This window comes from Onychostruthus taczanowskii, unplaced genomic scaffold, assembly GCF_017590055.1.
Source record: "Onychostruthus taczanowskii isolate IOZ18803 unplaced genomic scaffold, ASM1759005v1 scaffold30, whole genome shotgun sequence".
In the NCBI taxonomy this organism is placed as follows: domain Eukaryota; kingdom Metazoa; phylum Chordata; class Aves; order Passeriformes; family Passeridae; genus Onychostruthus; species Onychostruthus taczanowskii.
In genome coordinates, this window is record NW_024500350.1 from 1,697,745 (window position 1) to 1,704,075 (window position 6,331).

Consider the following 6,331-nt stretch of genomic DNA (forward strand, 5'->3'; position numbering starts at 1 on the left):
AGCAGCTTCGAGAAATGCAGCCCCTCCCTGCCCGCTCCCTTTGGGTGAGCAATCGGGGCCTGGCCTCGCTGCTTTGTGCCTGAGCGGGGCTCTGTCCTGCCGGGCCACGGGGAGCGGGTCACGGTGGGGCTCGGCTGGGCCAAAGCAGGGCAGTCCGTGCTCGGGAGCATCCAGCCCGCAGTGTGCTCGTTCTGTTCGCTTTGGGGATTTACTCTGTGAGCAGCAGCTCGGTGACAGGTGACAAACTCCGCCTGCCAGGGAGGAGGCCGTGTCCATCCCCTGCCCCTCCGTGGGCTGCTGCGAGGCACCGGTGGTGAAAACCTTCCCACCTCTGGCCTAAAAAGCAGTAATGGCTCAGAGGGGAGGTTTAACACCACTTTCAAAGGCTGTCATTTACGTGTCTGTTGTGCGCGGACGGCCCTGGGCGCAGCTTTCATGTGCCATCCACTCACATCCAGAATGGATGCAGCGCTCCCGGTCCGAGCGCGCACTCGACATTTCCAGGCACTGCCACGCTGGGATCTTCCTCAAACTCCTCCGCTGCTGAGCACCCGAGGTGCTGCCGTTGTTAAAGTCAAATTCCGTGCTGTGGGAATGACGGTGTCCCTGCCTCGCTGGGCTGCAGGACGTTGCCGGCCGTGCCCAGCACAGACACGGCGCTTGCCCCAGGCTCACACGCCGTGCATGAGGATTAGTGACTCCCGTCCCTGCCCGTGGTCAGTCCGGGGAGCCGTGCCGGGGCTGTGGTGCCCGAATGACTAAAGAGCAGCATCAAAGCCTCTGAATTACCTTCAGTGCTTGCCTTTTTCCACAGAAGCAGGAGAGCGTCTAATTTTCTCAGAGCATCAAATTAAGTCGGGAAAGGCAAGGTCTGGCCGTGGAGAATTAGCTGTGGCAGACACATTCATGCTGCTCTGGTCCCTGCCTGTGACACAGAAGCACTTGCTGCTGAATCAGGCAACAAGAGCTCACAATTGGAGCTTTGCAGAGGGTTTATGTGTGGTTGAAATTTGGGGCTCTGGGCTGGAAGCTGCAGTTTGGGGTATGAGCCCCCTTGGCTCAAATGTTCTTGGGCTATCACCGTTCTGCCCCCTGCCTTAGTCACCCTGGAAGGGTTTGTCTCCTCTCCCTGATAGCCCTGTGGTGCAAGCAGAGCCCTTCCAGGAGCTTGGTTTGGTTTGATCCTTCCTAGCTGCTGTGAGCACCCTCCTTCCTAAGGGCCTCCAGGTCTTGCTGGATGGGCTGCTCCAGCCTGGGCCCCTCTCAGCACCTGCTGCTTCAGCCAGCTCTTTGTTGAGGTTGTTCTCCCAAGCAGGAACATCTGTGAGCTGTCCAAGCACGTGTTTCAGTTGGCCACCACGTGCAATCCACCATCCTGCAGGTATTCTGCACATTGCAGGGCCTTTTCCTTGCACCTGAGCGTGGAGAGCAAAGCTGCCCTCGTGTTTCACTTTCCATCACCCAACAGGGCTGCCTGCCTGGTGCCTCATCAGGGCACAGTCCCTTCCCCAGGGCACTCCTGTTTGGGCAAAGCAGCTTTGAAAGAAACACTCCAAAAGCTCTGATCTCCCACCCTGATTCCATGGATTCCTTCTCCAGCTGTGCCACGAGGCTGCCTCTCCAGGCAGGTGTTTAATTACCTCATTGCCTCGTTAATGATCTAGGACACATCTTGTTCAGATCCAATCGCTCTGTCAGGGAGCAGCTCCTCTCAGCTGTGTCACAGGATAATAAAGCCAAATTTGCAGGCTGCATCCTGTAAGTTACAAGCAAGTTTTCCAGACAAAGTGTCCTGAGAATTTGCCATTAGTGAATTTATTTAGTGCTATTACAGCCTTGCTAATCCTCTGGGGAGAGGAAAATGAGGCTAAGGCGTTGACTGCTGCAGGGAATTGCCCTGATGTCCTGCTCCTTAGCTCTGGGGCTTGAACTCAGAAGGAGCTGCAGGATGCAGGAATGAGGCTGGAGAGGCCATGGGGTGGGAAGCAGGCAGGTTCTTTTGATGTCTGAAGGGTCTGAGGATGAGTAGGCTACAACAGCCCTGGGACTGGGCTGTTAAGGAGATGGCGTGGTGGGAACGTCCCCTGTACTTAGAGAGATCCAAAGGAGCAGCACAAGGGCTGCCATTTCTGCTGTGCTGGACTGGGGCACCTCTGGTTCCTGGGGAAAGGTCCCTTGGAGCTGAGCTGGCTCTGCAGCCAGAGCCCCCTGACCCTGGCAGGGTGCTGAGCCTGCCCCAGTCTGGGGAGCTTTTAAATGGGTCTTAATTCCACCTGCAGGGAGGAACCCAGGGCCTTTCCACTTCCCCTCTGCTTATCAGTTGGCAAAGATAAGGCAAAGCAAAACAAGGTTTGAGGACCCAGTAATTTTAGACTCCAGAGTATCAGCTGTCCTATTATCCCAGTGGTGAGGCAGTTTTTTTCAGCTAGGCTCTTCTGAGGCTCTGGAGATTCACTTTGGCTTGTGGACTATGAAACTGCTCCACAAGGAGGGAAAGGGGCTGGAATGGGAATTGCATGAAAATGTGCTGTCCTTGGTGTCTGCAAGGCAAACAGAGGCTGATAGTGTGTGAACCAGGCTCTGATTTCATGCCCCTCTGCTCTCCATGCCTTTGGAGACACTCAGAAGGGGTTCCCTGTGGCTGAGGTCAGCTCAAGTGTTGCAGGCTCAGTCTCCAGCTGCCAAGTCCAGGTATCCTTTGTAAGCCTTGGCCTGGGCTGCCTGTACCTGCTGGTCCTGTTGCCAAACAAGCAGCATCTCCACAGAGCAGAGCTTCCCTCGTGGTGCAGAGGGCTCCCTGGGGAGGGGGTGCTGGGAGCTGCTGGTGAGATGGGCCTTGGTTTTATTTGGTGTAAATATGGGGCATCGTGAGCAGGGGCCTTACAGGGTGAGGAGATGCACAAACTGCTTTTCCATAGGTATTTTATAAACAGCTCTAGGCTGTTTCCAGGTGCCAAACAATTGGAGACCAAACCCCAACCCCCGCCTCTGCATCTGTGCTCACTGGTTGTTCCCGTGTTTCTCCTCCTACTTCCCAATGGTTGAATTTGTTGTAAGGGTCCTTCCCTTGCTCTGCTGTGGCACCCATTACTCTACAGAGTCATTCAGGACCTTAAAAGTGGAGTTTCCCCTGCAGTGTCTGGCCAGAAGCAGCTCTGGGTGTGTGATGACACGGGAGGTTTGTGCAGTGCTTTGATTTTGTTGCATCACATGGCAGGGAGAAGAGTTCAAGAATGAAGAAGTTCAAAAGCAAGGAGGTGAAATGGAAGGAAAACTGATCCAAAGGAATGGTGTGCAGAGGGTGATCAGGAGGGAGAGGCACAGGGGAGGCAAGTTCATTGTCATCCAAGAATGCAAATGGTCTTCACAGGTAACAGGAAATCATTTATGAGCCGTGTTCACCTTTCATCCCCTCTGTAAAAACCCAGCAGAGAGCTGATAATGACAGCACACCATCCTCCAGCCTCTGCCAGCCTCTCAGGAAAGGTGAGCCCAGGATGGTTTCTGAAATCTTCCTGCCCTGAAATGTTCCATGCTCCCGAGGTCCCCATGGCACCTGTGCCTGCTATCTGTCCATGCAGGCAGCCACTCAGCTGAGTGACCAGCTGCTGCTGTGAGACTGCCCTGGAAAACCTGGAATCTGCATGCTGGCACAGCTCCCAGCCACGGGGAGAAATCCTGCTCTGGAAAACGAATGGAGTGATTGTGGTGTGGCTTCCCATGCCACCTCCTGTTTTGTCTGGAGCCCTGCAGGAGCAGCCAGCCCCAGGTCTGTTCCCCCAGGAGATGTGTCTCAGCCCCTAAACAGAGCTGGAGCCCAGCTGGGAATGTGCCTGGGCAAGGCACAACCTGCTCTGGGGTTGGCTTTGCCTCTGGTTTGTGGCAGCATTTCCAGGCTGGAACACCTGGGATGAGAAGAGGGCTGCCCACCCCTGCCCCATCTCCTGTGGGGACAGCAGCTCTGCCAGCTGGGCAGGAGGGAGCTTGGTCCCCATTGCAGCACAGGGTGGTCCTGTTGGAGATGGAGCTGGGATGGGGCTGCCAGCCTGGGGTGATCTGGAGAAGGGGACCTTGGCAAGGCTGTCGGGGTGGGCTCCAGGCCTGTGCTCAGCTCTCCTGCTGCACTGGGGCAGGTGGGTCCTGCCCAGCTCCCAGTGCCAGCTGCAGCTGTGGGTGGCTGTGCTGCAGGACTGGTTGGACTGGTTGGACTGGTCTCCTTGCCTGCTGCTTCTTGCAGGGTCTGGGTTAACCACCCTGCTCTGCCCTGGCACGGCTCGGGCCAGTCTGGGCAAAACCCACGGGGGATCTGGAAGTGAGCTGGGCTCAGTCCAGCAGTGCCTGTCAAAGTGTGAGGGTCTGTCACAATCCCCTGAGGGTTCTTGCAGCGACTTCCCCTTCCCCTGAGCAGATCCTGGTGTCCGTCCCAGAGCAGGGGAGGCTGAGCTGGCAGCAGCAGAACATTCTTTGTGTGCCACATGTGTTGGGCAGCAGCAGAAACTTCTGGGCTGGTGCTGTGCAAGGGCTGCTGGGCTGGCAAGACCCATCACCCCAAAGCCATCCTCTGGCTTCCCCTGCCAGCCTTTTCTCCTGAGGCTGGGACAGGGCTTTGCTGAGGGCTGGGCAAGCTCTGCTTCTCCTGGGATGAGCAGGCAGCCAGGAGATGCTGCTCACATGGACTCTGCCTGCCCTCCTCCCCTCTCTGTCTGAGCAAGGCAGCTCGAGGCAGGCTCAGAGCTCAGCATCACTCCTGCACTGGGGCTCAGGCTCAGAGCTCAGCATCACTCCTGCACTGGGGCTCAGAGCTCAGCATCACTCCTGCACTGGGGCTCAGACTCAGAGCTCAGCATCACTCCAGTTCTGGGGCTCAGGACCTGGCCTGGCTTCCCAGCTGGTGCCTCACACGTCTGTGAGCAGCCAGGTGCCCTGCCAAGGACGCTGCTGTCCTCCCAGGGATTATCCCCTCTTTGTCTGTCCTGTCTGTGTGGCTGCTGCTTCCTGCCAGGGCGTGTGTCTGTGTGTGCACAGGGCTGAGCAAGTACCGCTGCCTTTGGAACGCTCTGTCTTGCTGAGGGATCCTCACCAGGCAGGGACTCTGCCAGGGAAGGGTCACAGCAGTGTCTGGTTGCACAGGGGAGAGGAAGGTGCTGGGCTGGAGCTGTGCAGGGAGGAGCTCAGCCGTGGGCTCCAGGTACTCCGGGGTGATGGATGGCTTGGGAAGCAGGCTGTCCAGAGGGCTGTGCTGGGATGTGCTGGGTTTACTCTTGGTGCTAAGCCTTAGAACTTCCTCCACGTGCCAGGGGCTGTTTTCCAGGGGATTACAGGCAGCTGATCTTGTCCAATATAGTTTTCTGTGACTCTATAGGGAATGAATCCCCCCTGGCCCATGCAAACAGCAGCCCCTCACAAAGAGCTTGTCCCGTGCTCCTGCTTTGTGTGGGTACAAAATCAGGTTTGTGTGGAATCAAATGCTTTCAGCTCTCATCTCTGGCAAGGCTTTGGGTCACTCAAAGCCTTTGAATGCCAATGACAGGGACTGGCTCTGGTCTGAGGGCCCTGCAGCAGCTCTGGTCACAGAGCATCACTGCTGGCATCAGTCAGTGGGATGTCAATGGCAAAGGGATGATCTCTCACCAACACTTTCCATCCTCTCTGTTTCTTCCTCTCTCTTGAGACAAGAGTGATTTAAATTTGTAAAGAGGACAAAGAGGTCACCCAGGAAGGGACAATGGATGCTGAGCCTTTTCCTCTGGTCCTGGCTTATCCTTGGACCACACAAAACAGGTGAAGAACAGCCTGTGTTAGCATCACTGGTGTCTCACTGGCGTTTATGTGGGGGCTGTGACCCCCATCTTCTCCTGTCCCCCACATCCCCTGCCCTCCCTCCCTGGTCCTGCACTGGGTAAGATCCTGTGTTGCTGTGGGATCTGTGCTGGATCAGCCTGAAACACAGGGCTCCTGGTTTGCGGGGACCTTTGAGCCTGGCTTTGTCTGAAAGCAGCAGGCAGCCAGCCCTGGCTGTGGCTGGAGAGAGCCGTGGGGCTGGGCAGCCCCTCTGGGCAGCTCAGCCTGGACGGGCATCCCCAGGAGCCACAGAGCTGCCAGGGTGCTGCTGGGCTTAGTGGGAACCACCTGGGACTCTGAAAGAGAGGGGAAAGAGCTGCCCAGAGGCAAAGCCTGGTGTGGACAGGGAGGCTGGGCAGAGCCTCAGACCCAGATCTTTGGGGCTGGGTTTGTCCCAGAGCCTGAATCCCAGTGGCTGGGGCTCCAGGGGTGCTGTGAGGAGCTGCTGACCTCCCCTCTGCCTGAGCCCTCAGTGTTTTCCTGGGAGCCA